At 38.9% G+C, this 25284-nt stretch overlaps 1 protein-coding gene across 2 annotated transcripts in view; it reads left to right on the top strand.

The window, feature by feature from the left end:
* The window catches only part of MLLT3 (MLLT3 super elongation complex subunit), an 81218-nt gene that overhangs the window by 21463 nt on the left and 34471 nt on the right, over positions 1-25284 (top strand). The window lies entirely within an intron of this gene.

Consider the following 25284-nt stretch of genomic DNA (forward strand, 5'->3'; position numbering starts at 1 on the left):
GGAGGTGGCAATAATTTAAATATTTTTTTTGTGCTTTGTAAGTTATGAGTTTTGTGTTCAGTGTATCTCTATATGTTATGACCTCGTTCAGATTGAGCAGATATTATTTTGGGCTGCTACATTACAGGTCACGTGACTTGATATGTCGCCAGTCCTCCTTGTTGACATGCTTTTGGTCTTGGTTGAGTTGCATATGATTGCAGTCTTATATGGGGTATGGAGGCCAGATTCTCTTTTAAAAAAAAAAATGCACTGCAGAAAAAAGGAAAGGGGAACATCAACTATGTACAGTTTTCCAGCACGAAAGAATGTATTTTGCAACTTTCACAAGTATTTCTGGATCGTCTTCCATGCCTTTGCTCTAATGCTTCTTAGCACATTGTGGACTTGTGGCTCAGGATGTAATAGTACCATGGAAAATGACCTCTCCCAGACAAGTCGACTAGTCTAATCCAATGCCAGAAAGGGTGCGCACATAGATATGTATATTTCTGTTATTTATTTATTAGCAGCAAGCACATTTCTGGTGATTCTGAACACCATAATATGACATGGCAACCCAGTACCCGAGTTCCATAGCAACAAATGGACCAGCGTGGAGCAAGTCATGTGTGCCGATGGAGCCACTGTTTTCTGTGTTCTAGAGCACAATGGGCATTGGCCCCTCGATCCACACAATCAACCATTACTGGAGATGAAGGAGACAAGCAACAGTATGGGAAAAATATATATAGAACAGGTGGTCGCCACCATTATGCCACTGCTCTTCCAACCCAGAGTTTTTTTTTTTATTTTTGGATGTGAAATAATATCTTGAAAAATGGTTGAACACTGATGGGTTGACATCCAAAGCCACGTACATATGGAGTTGAAACTTCCATCCTGCGCAGAGGATATAAACCTTATTCTTCCAAATATTATTATTTTACAAACACAATAGCTGGAATTCTTAAAACATATTTGGCAAAACAACATAGAACACCATAAAACTAAAGTGATGTTAAGTAATGTTAGCTGTCCCCCTGTGTGGTTTCCACCAAAGTTTCATGCCAGACACTTTCTACTCTGTTTCAGAGTTTATTCATTATTCTGCGTGTTTGCAGGTGAAATGTTGGCCTCTCTTGTCGATGCTGCGCTAAAATGTGTTAAATATGCGACTCTAAACGACCCCGTACAGAATAAACTATAACATTAATAGGATATTCTCCGAAAATAACTTATCTTAGGAAACCAATCAACAAGAGGCTGAATAGTACATGCGGCGTGTAGGAATGGTGAAATTCCATAGAAAAAGAGTGTGAATGATGTGATATGAACTCCATGGATGTGTGCATGAGAGAGAGAAAGCTTTGTATGTTAGTGGCGTTTGCTCAGAGTGTGTCTGAGCGGCTGGATCTTGTAGTTGTATACATTGGCGTTTGAAGCTCCCTTGGGCCAGCTCTAGATATCAAAGAGCTGCAGGAATTCAGCAGTAAGTGTTTTATTGCTTGCCAGAAATCAGACCTATTTGTAGAGGTAGCACACAAAATAGCTGGGGTTTGACAATTTGGTGATATTTATGCCCTGCCATAAAAGACTGTTGGGGGGGGGAGAAAAAAAAAAAAAACAGTTAAAGAGTATTTTGGAAACAGGAAGTGGGCCATAAATGCAAATTGCTGTATTAGTTTCTTAACCCCTTGTTTACTGATGGTGCCATTGCAAAGCAGAGGGCTGTATGCGTGTGAGAGTGGTTGAAGGGGGAGGAAGTGGGTGACGTTTAGAATCGCCTTATTGATGCCTGCTTAACAAAAGTCGCTCAGCTTTGTAGGCAGCTGAATGCAGTAGTTACTGGGTGATGATATGCCCCGTTGCCATCCTGTGTTGTTCATGCTCCCCTAAGTCTGACGCGGGCAATTAAACCTTCAGACCTGGCCTGAGGCCTTGTCTCTGCCCCGCTTTATGGCTGGGCTTACATGGTGGGAACTTCCAGGAAAGCAATGTGTTTTTTTTTTATTCTTCTTCTAGTGAACAGATGTGCACGGTGCTGAGGTGTTACCAGAAAAGTTGGTAAATAAGAGTTTACAATCTGCTCAGGAAGTTTCATGGGCGAAAACTGTTTTTCTGAAACTCCTGTATGAATGTGTACTTTTCCTAAAATAAACCATATTATATAAAACAGAAAATAATTGCAACCATATGCTCCATATATATATTTGTGTTTATACGGATTTTATATAGCGTGAAAATTGGCAAATTTTAGACTTATTATTAATGTCTACTGGCCATAACAACTCAGGAGGGGAAATATAGTAGTCTACACAGTGTTCTATAAATTTTATAAGAAAAATATTTTGTATAATTTTTCTCATAAATGGGCTTATTTGTCAGCGGTCTTAAGAGCCTAGCTTTTCTTTTATTTTCAAGCTACAGTCCGTGTGTGTATATGTATGTGTGTGTATATGTGTGTGTGTGTGTACTTTTATGATGATAAAAAAATCCTGTCTATACATTAGTTAATAACTAGTTTTTGACTTCTAGTGTCTTTAAAATATCATACTGAATGAAATTTCAATGCACCATTTGTAATTCAGTAATAGGAGGCGGGTTATATCGGGTTATATAACTGTTTTTAATAAACGTTCAATTTATAAGTTTCGCAGCCATCTTCACCCCAGGGTGAAAACTCTTTTACTAAACTGCAAGAGCAGCCGGCTTGGGAGACAGAACTAGTCACATGACATGCTAAGACACGACCAATTACTACTCCTCCCGCCTTCACCGTTTCCAACAAAAATATAAAAGTGCAGAAACTTTTCGAAGGTCCCTTGTATTTTCCAATGGAATCGGCGCAAGGCAAGAAGAGAGGCGTCCCAAAACGTAACCTTGGGCACATCAATTGATATGGGAAGCAGGGAGGATGACTTTCTGGAAAATTAGATGCGGAAATGTGAGAGATTCACCTCATATGTTTAAATATGCATATTACAGGGCCAGCTCAGCTCATCTTCCAGGAGAATCTCACTGGGGGTTGCCCTTCATTGTGTATATTAATATTAAAAAGTTCAATGTCCCTGCAGACGACCTTATTTTAGTGAAAAGACCCCTGCAGTTGCATTTAGAGAGGTAGGGTAAGGACCTGTGAAGAACGGTGTTACAGAGACCAAGATTATGAGCCACGGTGTCAAAAGCAGCAGAAGCTCCTGAAGGATTAGCAAAGGCCTTGGGTTTGACAGATCTGTAGGGTCCAGGTGAATCTTTTCCAAATAGGAGTTTTGGTGGTATGCTTGAAGGAACATGGGAAGTTTTGAAGGACTGACTAAAATCTGAGTATTACATCAGACAGATTCTATGTTAGGATTTGTGCCGAGTGGACAAGAGAATCCAGGTAAGATGAAAGGGGACAGGATCACCTAACACAGGTGGGTGTTATTTGGCAGAAGAACAGAAACAGCCTCAGTAGCATTAAACAAGAACGGATTTTAGGTAAAAGTGGAAGGGGCGTTGATGGTATATGAAAAAACAGAGTTAAAGGTAAGGTGGGCACAGGAGTCAGAGTGTGCAGAGATATGGTATCTCATTTTGTCAATCTAATTCACAAGCTGTAAGAAGAGGCCGTGATGAATGGACGTATTAAGGAAGGTTGTGAGACAAGTAGATAAAGATGAGCCAGATTTGCTCATTTGTATGGCAAATGAAGGAGTAGGTAACAGGAATTTAACGGTCACAGAGCGTGTAGGGGTTTCAATGAGGACATCCCTATATATTTAAATAATACATGTTTATATACTTGAGTGAAGCTTTTTAGATTGCAGCGATTACCAGCCGACATCTAGCTTGTAAAGCCATGTGGTGTGGTACATTTGTAAGTGCAGTGTGACGTGGAATAAACCTGTGTCTAATTAAAATAATCTTACGGTGCCAATATATTTTAGATCGTATTTCTGTAAGATAAACCACAGTGTGGTAAGGAAGAGAAGCCAGCCTCAAATTGAGGATTGTGGCAAGAATGGTTAAGTGCTTAATGCAGAACAATCAACAAGAAGAGAATCCTTTCGAGAAACATGGAGCATTCACTTCAGTTTTGCCTTTATAATTTCATTTTAATTTTGGTGTTTGTGTGGATACTGATGGGCTTCCCTGCCTATGTGAGCGTCGATGAAATGTTATTGAACTATAATTTCTTTTCGTTGCTGACGTTGAAAAAATATGTGCTAGTTTAAGAGCCGTTATCTGATGTAGTGAACCCTAGCTTATATCAGTGACCGACTCACTCAGTGCCTTAGTTCTTTACATACCAAAGGTGTCTCATCAATATTTGCATGTGGACACTATGTTGTTGTGAGTATTTCTTGTCTGAACAGATACATATTGCCATTCTTGGTTATTTAACATAGTAAATAATGTCTTCTTGTTTAGTGTTTGGTACTTATCTGACGTGTGAGGTCTTAATGACCGTAATTTAGTACCCGTCTACCTCAACGTTGCCTGATATGAGCAGGCTATCCTAATTGCCCCGTTATTGCTGTAGATGTTATTTTTCTAATCGTATAAACCATCTGGGAGTCACTGCTGTAGACGGCTTCCAATGCTCCGTATTTTCCACTCTGCCTTGCACGGGCAGAAATGCATTATTCATATTTTTCCTAAAACACCATCAGCGATATGGAAATGTGATCTTCCACATTAGATGAGAAATCCTGCCCGAGAAAGATCATTTCAGCATTGCTCAATTTAAATAGCTAAAACTAAGGAGAATAACATTGAACCAATTTTGTAGAATGGAAGTCCAATAGTGTTATGTTTACCACTGGTCAATATTAAATTACTGTAAGTGCACATCTTTCTCTTACCTATGTGAAATATGGCTCCCAGCCATGAATTTGAGATGGATTCCCGCTCTTCTGGTATGTATATGGTGGCTCTCTCCACCTAATGTATCGGTTTGTCTTAGTCTGTCAATTCTCGTCTTGTCATACCCCTTGAATATATGTATTGTATTAAGCGCTGCGTAAACTGTTGGCGCTATAAAATTAAAAGATAATAATAATAATTGGCATCATTACTGCTTCTCTGTGTGGTGTGTGTTATTGATGGCAAAAACATGAAAAATTTAAGACAATGCTAGTACAATTTCTTTAAACTGTATGCTGCCATCTCTAGCATTAGCTTGCCGCTGCAGTATGGACTCTTCATAGAAGACACTTATTGGTATTATTAGCATCATTTATAGGCTGCCATTGTTGTGATATGTTGGGTAAATTTCCCTGCCCAAACGGCACGCTAAGCTGAATTATGACATCACGAACCATCATATAGTCATTAGTCTAGTGAGATGAAGCAAGGCTGAGCTATTGTTTACCACGTGTAGTATAAGAAGTCATGGTAACATACCTAGAACACGCACAAATGGCTGAAATGCAGCTGCCGTTTTTAAAAATGAACAATATTTTTTTTTTAAACATGTTTTTAATCCAATACTAGTAATAAAAATATTTGTTGGGAGTTCCCCATTAAGTACTTGTAGTTTATGTAGTATAACAATTCTAAGTTGTGAAACTGATAATATGGAGGGAGTAGGGTTCTGGGGAAATGAGCGATGGGGGAGATAGATAAGGATGGATACGCATTCAATGTGCATTTGTCCCAGTATATCTGCCTTATATAGACTTTGCGGATGCTCTTGTCATGCCTTCACTATAATGATGTGTATCGTTCTTGATATTTTTCTGTTATATACAGATTAATATGTTTTGAGTTGTATTGATCTGACAATGCCTATAGGGTAAAATAGGTCTGGAAGATACAAGGTTTACTTTATTGCACTCATTTGTTCCTCATCTGTGAAAAATGAGTCTCCTACGGCAGGCTGAAAGCTGCTTTGTCGCCTTCCCGATATTGCTGTGAAGTGTGTTTGAGAAGAACTGTTCTCAGCAGTTATAATCAGGCATTCTGCTGAATAAGAAATGGTTTGTATTTACATCAACAGCATGAATTCAGCCATGTAGAATAAATCCTATATATATATATATATATATATATATGGCATATCATGTGTAGGCCTCTCTTGTGTTTAATTCCTTAACCTGGCCACCCGTAGAAATATATGACCAAAAGCATTTAGTGGCAAATGCAAAACAATTCGCCCTCAAATGGATTTATTGCTGGCATGAAATTCCCATCACTGGACTGCTCTACGAAGAATTCATAGGACTTTAGTCTTTTCAATAAGATTAATCTGTTCTTGCCTTCGATGACCAGCGTGTTGCTTGAATTGTTGTCTTTCTCACATTGTTCTTTTTTTTTTTTTTAATTAAATCTTTTAATGAGAAAAAAAAACACCCCATTACATAACCGATTACACTGAGCAAGGTAGTATGTAAAAAATCCAATATCCAAAAGGCATTCCACTGTGAATAATCTCTTGGCTGATGCTTTATAATGGCACACTTAAAGGTTGCGATCGACTTGATCCCTGTAACCCGGTGATTCCCAGGCCAGCGAAATCCCTCGGCATTAGAGGAAGTGAGATTTTATGAACTTAATGAGACAGAAAAGTCTGCGGAGAAGATTGCCAGGCAGATTTAGTATGTGTGTGGCAAAGAGGGCCTGCTTAACTATTAGCAGCTGTGTTCCTGGCTGTCCGGACCAGGGGATGGGGCCTTGCAGCTCAGTTCAGGTGTAGAGAGATGTTTAAAGATCTAGTTTATGTCCTCATCCGAACCAAAGTCGTTTTGATTAGAGTGGGTTTTATGAGCCCTGTAGTCGGTGCCTGGTTATGTATTATGTCTGTACGATATGTCTGGGATGCTTTCTATGGGACTTGTGCTGTGTATGGCCCCACTTCATCTCCACTTTAAGACATCGATGCTCTTGTGTTACGTTTTCAATGTGTGGCTTGGGTCTAACTACCGAGCCGCCTAAAAGAAGACTATGTAGGCCAAAATAGTCTGCATTTGGATCTATACAGATCTGTACAAATGAAAGACTAGTGAATTCTTTGATACTTTGTTTAAAATCCCTTTATATCATGGAATTCCTGACAGTCTGAGGACAACATAATTGGCACAAAACAATTCACCAATATTTGTTAAAGGAAATTGTACTGAAATCACCATGTTTTTCACATTTATGATATTGTCGCATGTATACAAAAGTTCTCTTAGTTTTCACAATGTTAATGGTGAGGTTTAGACCTCAATCAAAATTAATGTAAAATAAACCTTTGTTTTTAAGGAGATATTACATCTTATCTGGTTTGTTTCATCGCAGTAGCGACCAATGTTTTCACAAGAAGAAGTGCTCTATTAATTTGGTCAAAAAAGGCTTAAAATGATTATAGCGCCTGGAAGCTCTTTTATCTAAGCCTGTAGTTTCAATGAACTTGTCCCTTGTTTTTAGAGGTGATTTAACTGATTTAGTATAATCTGAAATATAGATTATTGCTGATCTTATTGCCTTAAAAGTAAAAAAGAAAAAAAAAAAAAAAAGGATTTAAACCGAATTGTGTTTTTTTTATAATGGATAATCTATACTATTGTAGGGTTCTGCTAATTTGAGGCATGTCTATGCTGATTCAAGACAGTATCTCACGTTTAATTAACTGTGTGACCAATTTTATGTGGCTTGCTTAGCATGATAGACTTCCTTGTTTCAAACTAGTGAAAGTTCTTCCATAAATTAGCAGTTTTTTTTCAGTGGACATTACAGGTTAGAATGTTTTCATAGGTAAGCTAAAAATAATATTGTACAGGAAGTGACACGATTTAAGTGAGGAAGTGGAATGGGCCGACAGCAGTCATTAGCATCCATTTAATGAGGGAATACGGAATGTTAGTAGCTGTTAAGGCCGTCAGTGTTCAGCAATCAAACAACACTCATGCGACAAGTTTGAGGATAACTGAGGCGGTGTTAATCTGAGGTTTCGGAAGCTATTAGTTAGCAATCAGTGTCCATGTCCTTGTCATTTATGAGATATAACTACCTTGCCGCTGTAAAAAAAAGTCTGAATTACACGATTGATTGCACCAATTTACGGAGCTGGAAAAAAGTATTTGCCTCCTTCCCGATCTCTTCTATTTTTTACATATTTGTCACACTTAAATGTTTCAAACGGTTTTTAATATTAGACATAGATAACGCGTAAACACAAAATTCTGGTTTAAAATGAATGTATAGAAGGAAAAAAAGCAAATGTGTGCAAATACCGAAGCTTTATTGGCAAAGGTTACTAACTAAACGTAAGTTCCCGAATAGGCTGTAGAGTTGGATGCCTACATACAGAATGAAAACTACGGTCAGTGATTTCAGACTTTACCTTGTGACCTGACTGCAAAATTCTTAGCGTGCTGTCCAAATCTGGAGCACACGCCTGTGGGTTCTCAGTTATGTGTTTTCTGTGTAAGAAACATAGCACTAGTTGGGTGTTCAGTTGTCTCCTTACGTACATTTTGTTTATATACGGTCGATGTTTACATACACCTAGGCTAAAGACATTCAAACTCAAGTTTTCACATCATGTCATATTACCATACAGTCAATTTCTTTTGGCAAGTCAGTTAAGACATCTACTCTGTTTGCATGAGTGTTCATTTTAAAAGAATCAATTACAGACAGAATTATTTGAGCTTTAATTAACAATATCAGAATTCAAGTGGGTCATAGGTTTACAGACACCAAGGTGATTGTGAATTTAACCAGTCTGGAAGACTCCAGAAATTAATGTAATTACTTTTTAGTATCTTCCCATCTGTCAGTTGTCATAATAAGGAGATAATTTGCACCTATGACTGTAACGAAGGACCTTCCTGTAGAGCCAGGGCCTATTTGCCCTTGATACTATGGGAAATACAAGCAACTGAGTGAAGACCTCAGGGAAAAAGTGTGGACTTCCACAAGTCCGGTTCATCCTTGGAACCAAGTTTCAAATCCCTGCAGGTACCAACAAGTGTATTCAAATATAAAAAGCCCTACATCATTCAGGAAGGAGGCGCAAATTAACTCCCAGGTCATAATGTTATTTGCTCCGGGGGGTTCAACTGAACCCAAAAACAACAAGAAAAGAGCTGGTGAAGGTGGGTGGAGGCATCAGATACCAACATCTCCTATATCTCTATGTCCCTTTTCCAAGACCTGCATAAAAATGCCAGAATGAAGATTACATGTAATGACAGAACAAAAACCTAGCCTTTACCAGGAGTCTTCTCTACTCAGATGAAACAAAAATTGACCAAATTTGGCCATGATGATCAGCACTATGTATGCAGGAAAAAGGATGAGGCGTTTTAAATATTTTACTGATTCATGAATCAGAGCCACATTAAAAAGCCATGTCCCTTGGCCAGGTCTCTAACCACATCCCCTAAAGCAACCCCCCCCTTTTTTTTCTTTTCCAGGGTCATCTTTATTAATGTAGGGTAAAAGGGCCCACGTTTACCTTGAAGGTCCACAGCAGATGCTCTTTTCCCCATCCTCAACAGTTATGTCCAGGTTGAGGACTGAGTGAGGACAAGGTGAGGAAGCCATCTGTCACAGACTTCTCCACTATTGATTTTTTCTCTCTGATTTTTGTCCACCGCCTGATAAATTACGACATGATATCACAGAGCTCAGTATCAGACGGCGCACAGACAGCAAAAAAGGATTCTATAGTGGAGAGGTCTTTGCTGGTGCTGCACAAACCTTTACCTGCACCAAAGCAGCACATACAACTATGCTTGGGTGGGGGCACTGGGGAGGCATGCTCTGGGCCCCACTATAATTAAAGATGCACCTGCTTTTGTCCATTGCTTGCAATCTTCGATTTATTGCAAGTGGTGCTGCAATCAGGGAATGGGAAACAGGTTATGCATGCAAAGTGAATTCCCACAGTATAATCGCTTACATGGTTTGCAAATTGAAATACATTACTGAGTATTTAATCATTTTACTGAATATCACTGAAAGGCTGGCAAATGGTTTACAAAATAGAGCCCAGCAGACACAGTTTGTTATGCTTCACTGCTTGAAGTATTTTTTGTGATGTGATCTTTAATTGGTTATTGGCATCTTTAAGTGTGGTACCAAGGTCAAGTCCCACGGCACAAAGAAACTACAGTCCTCAAGTGGAGCCCCTCTGCAGCACATTTAGTAATTAAGAGTTCATTTCACTTGATTTACTGCAGTGTGGAATTTACTAAATGAACTGTAGTCTACTCTGCATTTCTATTTCAGGTAGAAAGAAGAATAATGGAGCATGTTGTTCATTTCCCGATTCATTCTCTCTGTAATACACCTCGAGAAAGTTCTGCCAATGGATTTGTAGTTTCATAGGGAGCAGAAAGCTCAAGTGGGTTGTTTTAGTTTGGGCATACAAATATTCTATTAAAATCATGTGCCTAAATGTTTTTGTGGTTAATTTTTTTTGTCTCTACCAACTTTTCCACCTCACTTTGTTCCTTTTGGCATATACCTTTTATTTCTAACCTCTAATCTCTTCTATACACAATGGCCAAATGATCTATGGATGCCTGGCTAGTCACAAGCACAAGATTATCACACGATAGCAGCATTTCCACCCAAACCTTTCTTTTACGCGCACGCACGCACACACACACACACACACACCAACACTGCTTGAATCATAATGTGTCAAGTGCACTAAAATTTGATCGTACCTTTAAGCTTCCCCCAGTGTGACTGACAATTCCCACAGTGACATGCCTTTCATATGTATAGGGATAGGGTGCTGGATTTCTTTAAAGAGAAATACAATTTAACCAAGGCAAGTAGGTTGTCTCCTCTTTGGTAGAAGCCACCAAGCTTCTGTTCTGTGTTTCTGGAGGTAGGGATCTAACATTAGACGATAAGGAGAATTTTAGGGGGTGACAATGACTCATTCAGGTTGGTAGGATGATTCACTAAAGTTGGAGCTATCGTTTAGGTTACAAAGGTATTTGATGAATAACTGCACTCAAAAAGACAGCGACATCTCTACATTAAGAGAACAGACAAGTCGCTGTTTTTTCCTGAGATGTTGAGTTGATTGCTGTTGAGTTTTAACTTTGACTCTCATTCTATTTGATTTATTGAGCATTCGACCACTTCCAGCTTAACTCTCCTCAGGAGTTACTTTGGAGCCTTTTTTATCTCAACTGTTTATGAATAGCCTGTTTCCTGCATCCTTTAACATTTACATTAAAGCTTACTTGGATGAGTTGGCCTCGGCAATTGTCTAGCAAGGTGATCAATCTTAGCTTTAGCGAAAAGGCCATTTCACTCCTGAGGGGTCAAGTGCAAGCTTAATTGAGTTTTAGTGCAACTCTCATCCAGCCCGCACTTGTTCTTAGTACAAAATGATCTGTTACTAATGATGACACCCTTTTAAAGATTAATCTCTACAGATGTCTATTTACATGGACAAATGTGCACAATCAGCACAATACACGTTTTGGTTGCATAGGTTTGCTTGGCAAAGAAATTCATCAATCAGTGTACCTGGAAGCAGGAGGCAAAGCCAAAAGACAAATACTGCTTGTAATTGCAAAGGCAGGAATTAGGTAAAATGCCTGCAGGATATTATTAGACAGATATGACATTAGTTAAGTTACATGCGTCTAATAATAAGCACATCTAACACGTTTCTTCTATGCCCATAATGGATCTGAAACAAGCACTTATTGTTTTACCCGGCATGCCTTCAATGCATAAATCAGGAAATCGAGGAGACAGGGGTACGATTCCAGGACGACAGTTTAATTGCAGCTATTATATCATCCATTAGAAGTCTTACCTGAAGCAAAGGTGAAACTTATTTTTGACTGTATGTTTAACAAATGTGTACATTATAGCAGATGAGATTAGATGGATGCATTTTGTCTCTCTAGAAGACATTAAATTTGTATAAAACGACATATATTTAGAACCAACATTATGATTCTTAATGTATACTTATCAACTTAATTGGTAACCTAATATTCCACTGTAACACTCATATGTATTGTATACACCTGCATTACATATATGATATTACTTGGTACTGTACTAAGGATATTCGTTTTACTACCAGGGCTATTCTGTTTGAGACCTTGCACAGAAATCATTATATAATCATTAAAAAAAATCTGCATGTTTTCTTTGAGAATGTTTTTATTGTATCTGCACTGACAGAATAGGTTTGTGGGGTGCATTAAGTGTTAGTTGACTGAAGAGGTTGCAGGGGTAGTGGTGCTTGTAGTTGTCCCTAGAACAAGATCTGTGATGGCCCTGCATAATGCATAGTTCAGCCAGCTAAATAACTTTCAAGACGCTTCATTGATTTAAATGCATTATGTAGCGCCATTCTTTTCTTGGAGAATAATCTTGTGGTTGGCTCTTAATTATGTCAAGTGAGTGAGATAGACTTACAACTCTCCTGCAAAGCCCCACACATGTTATAAGCCCCAAATATCATTAAAAGCAACCTAACCTGCACTAGGGGAATATATGGAAAAATTCTTTGTATAATAAATATATATATACTGACAGCACTGGTTCTGAAATACACATGCCAATTTTTTTCTGACCATTTTAGAGTGCGTGTGATATTTAATTTCTTGTTTAAAACATAATTTGTGTAGTTTCTTTTATTTGCACAAGCTTATCATAGATGTTTAGTAAATAATATGCTCAGAAAACATTGCAGTGTTGGGGAAAGGATTCCATAACCCCATTGCTAATTAGTGAAGAAAGGGAGGCATTTGTTGTCTGGGACCTCGGGACCAAGGAAGGAGATTTAGCAGTCATTTCACAGGAATCAGTTGCACGCCATTGAAATAAGAAGCATGTGTGACATGGATACTGTTACATCCAACGGCTGGAATGAAACCAGGGGCTTTGAGTTTCATTCAAAACATAGGAACAACATAATTGGTGCTTGACGTGTGTGTGTATGTATATGAAGTATGTTTGTGAGTAACAAAAAGTATAGAATTGTTAGCCATCAAAAGAAAAACAATTCTCTAGGTGTCTTCTTCAGGCATATTGTACCCTGGTATCATCTTTACCAAATTTGCTCTGTAGGTAAGGAAGTACAAGTTCCTCATAAAAATATGTTCGTGCTTTAAAAAAATTAACAATAATACTCCCTTGTCTCATAGAATCATAGATGCTTGGTTTAGTTTCAGAAAACTGGATCCAGATAAAGGATTCTGAAAAGCCTCTCTATTTTGGAATTACACTATTTATTAGAGACCTTTTTGGCTTAGGTTAGACAACACTGATTTCCTGTTAGATGGGTATTTCGAATAAGTTAACTTTACCTTCTGTATAACTAATCTAACTCGCTCGATGGATATGGCCTGATCTTTCAATGCAGTATTCAGACATTGGGTGTAGCCTTCACCATGTTGTGAATTGAACCATGTCACCTCGCTAACCCTGCACGCTCCGATACAGATTTAGTCTATAAGGGACTAGCCCCGGCCTTATAGAATATGAGCCCTGCCAATAGTATAGCTGGGCCTGGCCCTCTCTAAGCTGCTGTCCTCAGAGGGAGGTTAGCCTGATCTGGAAAGGCAACAGGAATGGCAATTTATTTTACTTTATGAAGTGCCAACCCTGACAAGATTCTCAAGCAAAGATGGCTTTGTTGGCCCTGCATAACACGGTAGAATTGGTTGCACCCATTTATGGAGCGCTCTTCATGCAGGATAATGTGTAACTATAATGCATAGCAAGGTATGCAAGGGGGGCGTTTTTATTTCTGTGCAGTTCACCTACAATATGATAAATGATTGGCTTATTGAATAAATCTTTCAACCCATGTGCTTTCTAACCTAAAATGCTTGCTATTTAGCGCTTCCAGAAGGTAGGGAAGGGCATGAGTAAAGGTTTGTCAATTTTCTAGTAGGATTCTGCTTGAAGAGGCAACTGAACACCTGTCTGCTTTAGATCCACCAAACCAAGCCAAATATGAATATATTTTATTGTTTGTATAACATATGACTCTCTCATTTGCTCCTAGTGTCTTTGCTTTTTGGCTTCGTAACTGTTATATTCCAGGAGGATTCTTTTAAAGAGTGAGAGAACACATTGAGCTGGTTAAGCTGTGGATGGATGTATGGGTGGTTGTGTTAAAAATAAAAAATAAAAATGTTTATGGTCTGCGCAGAGATCTTATTTTATACACTGGCGCTCTCCTTTCTTCATCTGACAACTGTTTAATCTCTGAAGCAAAGGTTGCCTGAGGAAGAATTAAATGGAAAACACATTGCTGAATCATTGCTTGCTCCTTTTTTCGCCCCACACCCAACCAAGTCTGTATTGTATGTCTGTGTTTATAACAATAACCACGCAGTACTCCCAATAAACTGTGCCTTCAATTGTTTATTTAGATTCTAATTGGCAGGCGGCAGTTTAGAAATCTTCTGCCTCTTGTTTGTTGCAAGGTTTATTACCCTTTTTTAAAGCCGAAACTATATATATATATTTAAAGTTTATCTTCGGTTTTTTTGTTGTTTCATAGATATGTTTGATAGATATGTTTATCATTATATTATAGTTTCAACTTCAATTCCTTCCAATGCAATTTTAAATCTTTAGTGATATAGGTAGATATTTCTTAGGTTTTGTTAAGTGTTTAGAATAGATAAATAGAATTCTGATATGATTCAACTGTAACTAACCTAATGTAATAGCCGGTTAGTTACCCACATTAGTATCAGATAAATGTATTTATGTTTGTCTCTTATGATAATGGGAACTAGGCCATACTATTAAGGTATAAGATGATTCTGACTCATGTTGCCATGAGAACTGAGATGACTTAAACTCTCCTTGGTGGTTTTTGTCAGTCATAGAAGGAAAAAAACGTAATAAAACACAATACCGTGCTAATGTATAATGTGCTATGATGAGGAACACGTTTTTGAGAATGCCACCTTCCTACAGATTCCTTCAATGTAGAGCCACTACCTGGACCTTGCGGGCTTCGGCCACCCAGAGCCTACCCTTGCGGGACGTGGCCTGGACTTGATGGGCGGACCTACTGACGACGGTGGGTGTTCATGTCGGTGGGCGTTCCCACTGACATCGCGGGAAACGCCCCTGTTTTAAAAGGGAAATGGGTGTCTTAGTTGGCTGGATTATATAAGTAATATTTACTTGCAGAATTTTCTCTATTGATGTGAGTTATTATTTTGTACCTGTTAGAATCCTAAGTTTTGGGTTTGTTTTTTTTTTTAAAAAAACTTGTTTTTAAAAAGAATTGTCTGGCCAAAACTAGGAAAGATAATATGTCATTATTTCACTTCGTATTGCCGTAGCAGATGATTGAGTTACACTAAAATGCATTCTGCACTCTGAGAAAGCCCAAGGAAATAAACATGGAAACAAGAACCCCAGTTAAACCATTTATCATGCTATGATGAATAATTGTGTCTCTGCATTAGCTTAAAATGGTCATTTATTTTTCTTTAAAAAAAAAATGTTTGGCTGGTAATTGAGTTCCTAATTAATTAGCGCAGCTTTTTAGTTACTAGAAGCTGACTGCGATATATGTAGTTCAAACAGCTTCCAGCAGTACTTCCTTCCTCCATATGTTTACCATATGCCAAACAAAAAGTGAACAAATGCATGTCACTGCAGAACTGTACATGGTTATTCTTCAAGTAATACACTGGCAGGTTTATGGTTATGTTATGTTATTTTATACAAAGGGACGATCACTGCAAATATGTTGCATACACCCCTGGAATTCAATGATAAATGATTCCATTAGAACCTATTGATGTTAAGCCTTTCCTTCTCTTGCTTGTTTATCTCCCCCTCTATAAATAAAGGTGGGAGAAGGAAAGCAAACTGTCACTCCCCACCATGGATCCAGCAAGTATTTGTGAATCGCAGAAGGCTCTGTATCCTCAGAGCACCTATGCAGCAATGTAAAGTGCATTGATTTCTTTAACACTGCGCTCCTTTTGCATGTAGGCTTAAAAATACTCCTTTGGGTTTCGGAAAGTCCTATTTAAATAACAACAGGATCTGTGTTTGACGTGTCTAGAAAGTGTGTCTCAATTAAGCTTGTTCACCATGTTTTCCATTTGATATTGATTTTGATGATTGTGAAAATTCTGCTTTTTATCACACACACAACCCTCAGATTATGTAATGGAGGTTTTAAAAAAGGAAAAAAATGTTAATGGTATTCATAGAAGGTGTTCTGTGGTTTTGAATTATATATTGATTCATAGAGCACCATTGTATTGTATTCCACGGCATTATTTTCACTTGCAGAAACAAAAGGCACGGAGGTACCTGCTCAAATGAGCTAGCAATCATGTTATTATATAACATAGTACGTTAATGCAAGGCTAAATACAATTGTAAAATATAAGGTTAATGAGTACAGGTACATTGCAGCACAATAGCGTTTTATATCGCTGGTTTCGGTATGGATTACAAGAGTCCAATCCCAACACGGATCTCCTGCAGGAAGGACTGAGTTGGCCTAGCATGATGCATGGGAAAATGGGTGTACTAATCTCACCAGATACAACTAGGCAATGATAGATAAAGAATCAAAAAGTGAGACCTCTTGTGCCCTTAGTACATGTCTCAGACATGTCTGTATTGGCATACGTGTATCCTTTTTTTTACCCAACGTCAACTGTGACAAATTATGCAGGGCAGACTCAGCCTTTTCTACCAGTGAAGCTCGCCGGGGTTGTAATGCAGAGCCGGCCTTAGGCGTTGTGGCGCCCTGTGCGGACTACTCCTCTGGTGCCCCCCCTCACTACCCCCCCTCTCTGAACCTTCAAACTACCCTCCCTCAAACTACACCTCCCCTCTGCCCCTTCAAACTACCCTGCCCCTTCAAACTATACCCCCCCCTTCAAACTACACCCCCCCTCACTTACCTTGTTGCCGGAGTCCTGTGGTGAGAGCGGGAGGCATCCGTCTTCTCGCTCTTCCGGCACTTCATGTTGAGCGTCGGAATAGTCCGGCACTCAACGTGAGATGCCCGCACCGCGATGGAGTCATGGAGAGTAAGGGGCGCCGAGCGGTTATTGAGAACTTCACGAGCAACCGTTTGGCGCCCCTGCCCGGGACTTAGATTAAAGCATCGGGTTTTTTTTTTTTTTTTTAAACTTTATTTAACATGAATGATGTTAAATGAAGGTAAAAAAAAAACGAAACCAAAAAAAAAAGATGCTTTCATTTAAGTCACGGGCAGCCGCCCCTGCTACCAAGGAGCCCTGTCGCACACCCCTAAGGCCGGCCCTGTCGTAATGCACAGTAACTTGGAAAGCCGACTAAGTGATCATCGCTGGTGTTTAATAATAGCAGCTTTTTCCCCATAAGCCAAACACTGCATATGCCCCATGCGGAGAGAGACTCCAAGCTTCCTCACCACAGGCCAACATAATGCCTGTGAGAAGTAAACCTTTTCAAACGGTTTCCCCCATCTATTTCGTGAAACATATGTGAAAACGGTTACATTTCAGACACTGCTTGCAATCCTCAATTCCAGCCCCAGCATAAATGTCTGCGGAGAATCCACTTGCGATTTTAAACCATAAAACCATAGATGGCTAGAAACCTACAAGATTCACTTGTGTGAGTCAGAGTTCCTATCCTCCGCTGATGATCTCTAAAGAGATCAAAACATCTGTATGTTGTTGTTTGTTTGTTTTTTGAATGCTCAGCTCGTGCACTTCCAACCCTGTGTTGTGCTTAAAACTGTCCAAAACAGCAGCCGTATGCAAACGAGGGGACCCATATAATCACTGGCAAGAGATCAAAAGGTGACCTACCACATGTCTTTGTCCCCTAGACGTGTCTATATTGGCATACGCGTGTTTTGTTTTGCTTGCTTCAAGAAGCAACTCTATTTTGTTACGCATAATAATTGTTTAAATTGATAAATTCCTTAAACATTTTTACTGGAGAGGTTTGGGCATCAGGCATCATCTGCCGGTTAAGCTACATTTCAAGTAAAATTTGAGTCTACCTCATCTCACTGCTTTCTTAACCCTTGTATTGTTCCATGCTGTGATATGGAGGTCACTAGTGTGGGACAGGGGAATCACTAGCAGGTCTGCCTTGAGTAAAGCACAATTTAGATTACACTTGATTAAAATAAAAAGCTGAAAACAGGTTTTTTTGGGGGGTGGGGGGTTTATTTACATATATACATTACAGTGCATATGGCGGCAGAAGTTGACTACAGAAAAGCCGCCATCATTCCTGTAATTTGGATGGTGGAACTTAACGGAGAGGGTGGTAGGTGTCCTCCCAGCATCACACAGCAACAGAACTGAAATATGCACAGGACTCCAACTATCCTCCAGTTGGTTAAATTGATGTGCATAACATGAAACAGACTGTTAATGTTGGTGTTATCAAGCTGAGAAGAAGGCAGCAGAAGCTGGCCAAGGTCACAAAGTCTGCCTGCTGGGGACTGCCATGTTCCATTCCAGCAATTCAGTTCCTCTCCCAGAGTTTTGATCACTTCTTGATAGTTTTTTCAGGTGCAAGAACAAAATATTTTTAAGAATCTCTACCGTATTGTTTTACTCTCTGACTGCGCCAAATCATATTCCCTTAGTTTTTGAAGGGCTTCCTCAAGTTCGTCTAGCTTGTCTTTCTGCTCTTTTCAGTCTACTTTGCAGATTCCGCTCTCTTGACTGAAGCTGGTTAATGCGATTATGTTTCTTGTCTTTTCGTAACTTCCGCATTTCGGCTTGAAAGAGAAATTCTTGAGCTTTCTGCCTGTGGTGGTTTATATCTTCTTTCAGATTTTCAATTGAAGCGTCTCGTTCTTGCAAAATCTGCTGGAGAACGTCTTCTTCCTTTCGAGCAATTTTAAGTTCATCTTCCAAACTCTTTACTGTTCTGCGATATTCTTCCAGCGTCTTATCTACAGGTTCCAGTCGTGCCTGCCATTCCTCTACTTTGGCATTAAGAAATCTTCTGAAGTGCCGGTCTTCTTCATCCAGCTCTTCATGTCATCTTATTAGTTGCTGCACTTGAAGAATATTGCTGTTGTTTGAATCATACCATTAATATATTTATGTAAGCTTTATACATACACACAGAAACATATACAGGGCAGGGTGTAGGTGGGGTGAGTAAGGGGAGGCAGTGTGTTGGGGCGCAGGTGGGTGAGTAAGGGGGAGGGCAGTGTGTTGGGGCGCAGGTGGGTGAGTAAGGGGGAGGGCAGTGTGTTGGGGCGCAGGTGGGTGAGTAAGGGGAGGGCAGTGTGTTGGGGTGCAGGTGGGTGAGTAAGGGGGGGGCAGTGTGTTGGGGCGCAGGTGGGTGAGTAAAGGGGAGGGCAGTGTGTTGGGGCAGGCTGTGGGAGGCTTTCTAGTTTTTAATAAGACCCTGCTCTTTTCTTGCTTGTGGTTGATACTCAAAGAGTTAATCCAGGCAGTAAATGTATGTTCCAGATTGACCCCATTGTAGAATTTGATAGCTATAGCTGCTAAAGACCATCTAATAAACCACTTACAGCACTGCCATCTTTTGAATGATATTTTTTTAAGTTGTACCCCCTCTACTCACCCCTTACATCAATAAACTTCCCAATTTTCCCATAAGCTTGTTAATGTGTACCATATGTGCCGGTACTTCGTTCACGACAGCCTAGAAGTTTACAGGCTGGGCATGGTAGTGCACTTCTTTGTTTCTTTTGTGGGCTTCTTTTTTTTTTTAATAGCTTCAGATGCATAACAACTTTCTGGAACTGTTGACGTTCCCAAATTATATTTTTATTATAATCTTATCACAAACTTTTATTATTAATGTGTTTAGTAAATGAATATGTAAGAATCAAAACTTGGATGCCATTGTTGTGGTGTGTGAAAACCTAGTACTCCTTTAATTTTTTTTTTTTTTTCAAAAAGCATCCAGTGAAGGCATTTTAATACTGGCCATGTATAAAGAGATACCTGAACAACTGTCAACTATTATTATTATTGTTATCTTTTATTTTTATATAGCACCAAAAACTTATGCAGCACTTCTCGCTATATATATATATATATATATATATATATATATATATATATATATATATATATATATATATATATATATATATATATATATATATATATATATTCATACATACTCAAAGGGGTACATTAGGTAAAGAGAGTCCTGCTCACAATCTAGAGTACCCTGCAAATCTCAACATTTTTTTAGATAATATTTTGCATACTATTTTAGATAATATTTTGGATTTTTTTTTAAATCAATTGATTATTTTATATAATGGAAATATCACCTTGTTTGCTAGTAAAATAACGTACTACTTCAATGAACAGGCAATAAAGGACAATATTTATTTTGTAAATTAGCACTTATTACTTCTAATAAGGTCATACTATAATGTTGTTTTACTGTAGCGCAGCCTGAAGGGCCTGTACATAAGGTTGTGGAGAGACAAATGCTTTTTAGGTTGTGGAAATTATGGATGATATTTGAAATATCACTTTATAGTTTCTTGATCTTTGAAGTTTTGTCTGTAGTCACAGGCCATAAATCTAACGCACATCTGATTATGTGTAAGAAATTCTATTCATTCCTATGACCTAGCTGGAGCAGAGGTGAAGGGAGGTGAACACACCTAATGATAACTTCAAAAGGTAACGTCGCATTGTTACGGTGGGTTTTAATGACGGCTGCAGTCTTAAGGGCAACAATAATGTGCAGCTATACCTTTGATCTTTAGGACGCACCTATCAAATACATAAACATTTGGAAGATTTCCTAAAAGAATGCCCTGTATTTCACGATAGCTCACTACTGACACCTCAATACTGGACTTTACACATTTAAAGGGCATTGCAGTGTCCACCGAGACGCATCTTGTTACCCTGACAAAATCATGAGACTTGCAATCTGGTTCTCTTAAGAAGCAATTTATTGATGAACATTTTTAAGACAAGTCCAAAAACATGTCTTATAATAGTAGTAATAATAATAATAAAAGCAAACATATTTGTATTTTTTATTTCCAGCAAAATTGAATGCATTGCTGCTTCATACGTAGCTTGAGCTTGTTGATGAAGAATAGGGGAGCTCTGCCTTCTTAAATCTATCCCATTATATAAGTGGTTTAAAGCACTATAGATGCCTTGTAGAGAACCAAGAAAGGACACATGTAAAATGAGATGTCTCTAGGTAGTTCATAATTATCTGGAGTTGAAGGAAATGTTCTTTGGAGAATTCTTTTTGACACATCTTCATTAACGGGACAGTTTCTGGCCCAAACAGCTTTTGCTGGCATTCATATTACACATCGCCCTAAAGGCATTTGAATTGTAACAAAAGTGTTATTATAACTGTAAACATTTCAGATAACCCAATGCAACAAGGTCAGCAGGAAGTTTGAGGGATATTGTGTTTTTTTCGGTTTGGAATCATATCAGATATAGACAATACACCCCCCCCCCAAATAGAATTTCTATATGAGAGGATCTGTGTATAGAATTGCTGAACTCCTCGAATGCTATGAATGACATTTAAACTGCATTGTTTTGTTTTCTGGTTTGGAGCATGTGCTGCAAATTACCCAGGAGGTACAAGATTCTAACCCATGTTTGTATTATATTTCCGGTCAGCTTCAGCGGCCGCCGGATTAATATGTTCTCGGACGGGCATATTGCCAGCCTCGGTGAAGTCTTGATATTTTGTTAAGACAGTAGTTCAGATGTTCAGCTTTTTTTGAGATATTCTGTGTTTTTTTTCCCTGTACAAAATGTTATCTCTCTGTAAACATGCACACAAGCATTCTAATGATTGAAGTGAGTTTTATTTAATATAGAAGTGGAACAAAAACTTCATTCTGGTATGCTGCCTAAATCCATAGCGTATTGGCACCGTGTCATTTTCTTCTATAATTGAAGAAGCTTGCAGCAGTATCCTTCAGGGCAAGAGCACTGATCTCAATGCAACCTCGTGTAATACATTTTCCTTTACCACCCACAGCAAAAGGCATGTTTGTTGTGAGATTATTAGATGCGTCACCTCCCAGCACAATGACATAGTACCCTCTACTTGGCTCAGCAAGCCATTTCTACACGGTTCAATTATTTTTAAAAGGGAAACGCCACCAGCCTCTTCTTTAACTCCCAAATTTAGCATAGTCATGCGTTACGTAGCGTAGGGCATGGTTGATAAAATAGAATATTTAAGGTAATATAAGGCTGTGGTCTCATTTGCTATCTGAGGATCTGAATGAGTTGGTGAAGTCGTTAAACAGGAAAGGATGGAGGGGTTGGTTTATCATGAAAACGTTTCAGTACATAAGAGCAGAGCCTTACGTCTGGCCCTGGGCAAGGCCCCAGCTGCCTTCTCCTCATCCACGGTCCTCGCTGCAGAGCGCCAGGATATGACGTCTTCTCCTGGTGCTCTGTGACGACACAGCATCGTTTAACGACACAGCATCATTTAACGTAGTCAATGCAGCATGTGGACAACAATTAAGGGATGCCACTGGGATGGTGGCAGATAAGTGGAACAGCCTTACAGAAGAACAGGGAAAGATTAATACAGTGAGAGGATTTAAGCAGGTTTGGGATTGGCATAAAGCTATGCAGAACATAAGATATCAGAAGTCTTGGGTTTCACAGCAAGTAGAAAAAAAAACCACACACTTGATGGGCCAAATGCCTCTTATCTGCCATCAAATTCTGCGTCTCTTAACTCGTTGTAAGCAACCTTTTTTGATATACAATGAAACTGAGTGTTTAGTCAGGTGACCAAATTAAACATACGTTTACTTCAAGAAAAACAAGTATTCCGGTAGGTGCTGGTATTATAACCATTTGTCGGATCTCATGCTGCCATCTACCCTCGCTTCAAGAGCACAGATATTTCTGTGCTTTCTGTTTACCAGTCTCTCCAATTAATATGTTATATGAATACGTTTTATAGTATATACAACAAAGATAACAGTTAAAAATGCTAGCTGGAACTACATATCTGCCGGTGGATTTTAACATTTTTCAGAGAACTCATAAAGGGAAATCCCATGATGGAAAACATATTTGTGCATAAAATAGAGTACTGTATCTAAGATACCTGTTTACGACATTTTGTCCCAATAATCTGCCCTTTTGTTCATGGAGGCTGCCATTTTTGTCAGTCATGTGTCATGTTTTCCTGTTCAACCACTACATTGAGCTGATTCTTCAAGGCAGTGCCAAGTAGTCTTCTCCTCCAAACACTTTCATTAGTCCAAGTGTCAGGCTGAGTGATTAACAAGGAGCCATTATATTGTGTATTGCAGACAGCGTGATAAGGAGTCAGGGTGTTTGTCTAGTAGATTGGGCTAGGATAACAGAGCTTACAAATGACCAAAATTCAGCTGCCTGTAAACCATTATATAATCCAAAAAGCGCAACTCTTTTGACAGGAGTCGGTGCGGTGTCAGACGATTCCCGTTTAAACACACTACACCTAGGCTCCTGAGGTTGGAAAATCATTCACAAATTTGCTCATTGGTGCACTTTGGAACACTTGAAAGGCTGATCTGTTTATGAATGGGGAGATTTATTTGCCATATCTGATCGGGAGTGCCTGACTTCCAACATAATATGTCCGAACAGCCCCACTTCAGCATGCTATCGCTTTACGACATGCTCACAAAGGATCACTCTTATCAGATAACAAGTAATCTCAGTAAAACCCCACAAATACTCTGTTCTATGAACCAGAATTTTCTGATAGGTTTTTGGGATGTCTGCCAACCCCCGCTTTCTCTGTTTAATAAAACAAAGGCTTAGTGTGATAAGCCTCTGCTATATAAAATACTGACTGCCTTTGTGTTAGGTAACTTGCCCTTCTTTTCGGGGCATGTTTGGCTGTGAAACTGTTAAACCTGGTCTTATAGATGTCGGCATTACGTTACAGAAATCACCGTGCTGCTTTCGTAGAACTAATAGGGGTTGGCATCTGTAGCTCTATGTTCAGATAATCTCAAAACTGGAAATTGGTGTATTAAAATAGACTTTATATTTTAAGAATCTCGTTAGAGCCAACGTAATAGACAAGAACATCCATTGTAAAAAAAAAAATTGATTGATTATTTTAGTAAACCTTGTGTTTTACCTATGCAATAATTTAATTGACAAGTCAACTGGCTTACTCGGTCAGTCTGAATCACTCCAGTTATTAAACTGCTCGTTGTAGGCATTGTCTAATCCAGTACCACAATTATTACTTTTTGCTTTGAGAGTTTCACTAATAGCAGATGTACAGTATCTCACAAATGCGAGTAGACCCCTCACATTTTTGTAAGTATTTTATTATATCTTTTCATAAGAAATGTCACTCTGCTACAATGTAAAGTAGTGTGTGTACAGCTCTGTATAACAGTGTAAATTTACTGTCCCCTCAAAATAACTCAACACACAGCCATTAATGTCTAACATCTTGGCAACAAAAGTGAAGTACACCCCTAAGTGGAAATGTCCAAATTGGGCCCAAAGTGTCAATATTTTGTGTGGCCACCATTATTTTCCAGCACTGCCTTAACCCTCTTGGGCATGAAGTTCACCAGAGTTTAACAGGTTGCCACTGGAGTCATAAAAACTATGATTGAGAAAAAATATTTTGTTTTTTGTTTTTTTTTTCCAGTTATCCCTTATATACCCCATATGCCACTCTGCCCCCCCAGATATCCCTTATACACCCCTATATGCCACACTGCCTCCCTGATATGCCTTTTAGCCCCCTATATGCCTCCAGAAAACCATTATACCATTTGCTCTGGGGGGGGGGACTTGTTTTATAATCAAGCAAATACGGTATATCTGTAGGGAATGCATCAAAAACATTAAGATAGCAAACCTCAATGGACTGTTTGATTTCATTTGGAATTATAGATGCCTGTGTGGGAAAGGCTTGTTAATCACAGCTGCCAGTCTTTTCACACAAATAGGTGTCTTCTTTATTTCCTATATGAGTAATTCCAGACCACTGGGACAGGGATGTTTTTACATGGTGGCTAATCTGTGTTTTGGAGATTTATGGGATTATGGGACTCCCAAAGGTATTATAAGGATGCAATTCCCAAACCAGAGTGCCTTTTTAACTTTCTTTGAATATAGAATTTGATGGAAAATCTGGCGGTTATTGATCATCAAAGTATATATAATTGTTTAGGTCCATATGTACGTGTCCAGGTGACAGCAGAGACTAGATTGGACAAATGTAAAAGCACATGCAATTTCTACAATCCCTCAGTCGGATGTGAGATATACCATGGTGGGTAGCTTCAGTAATCACATTCGATAGTGTCTACAGCTTACCTGCTGCATGCAAACACTGATCAGCGGCTTCTTA

The sequence above is a fragment of the Spea bombifrons genome, chromosome 1 (assembly GCF_027358695.1).
Source record: "Spea bombifrons isolate aSpeBom1 chromosome 1, aSpeBom1.2.pri, whole genome shotgun sequence".
In the NCBI taxonomy this organism is placed as follows: Eukaryota; Metazoa; Chordata; class Amphibia; order Anura; family Pelobatidae; genus Spea; species Spea bombifrons.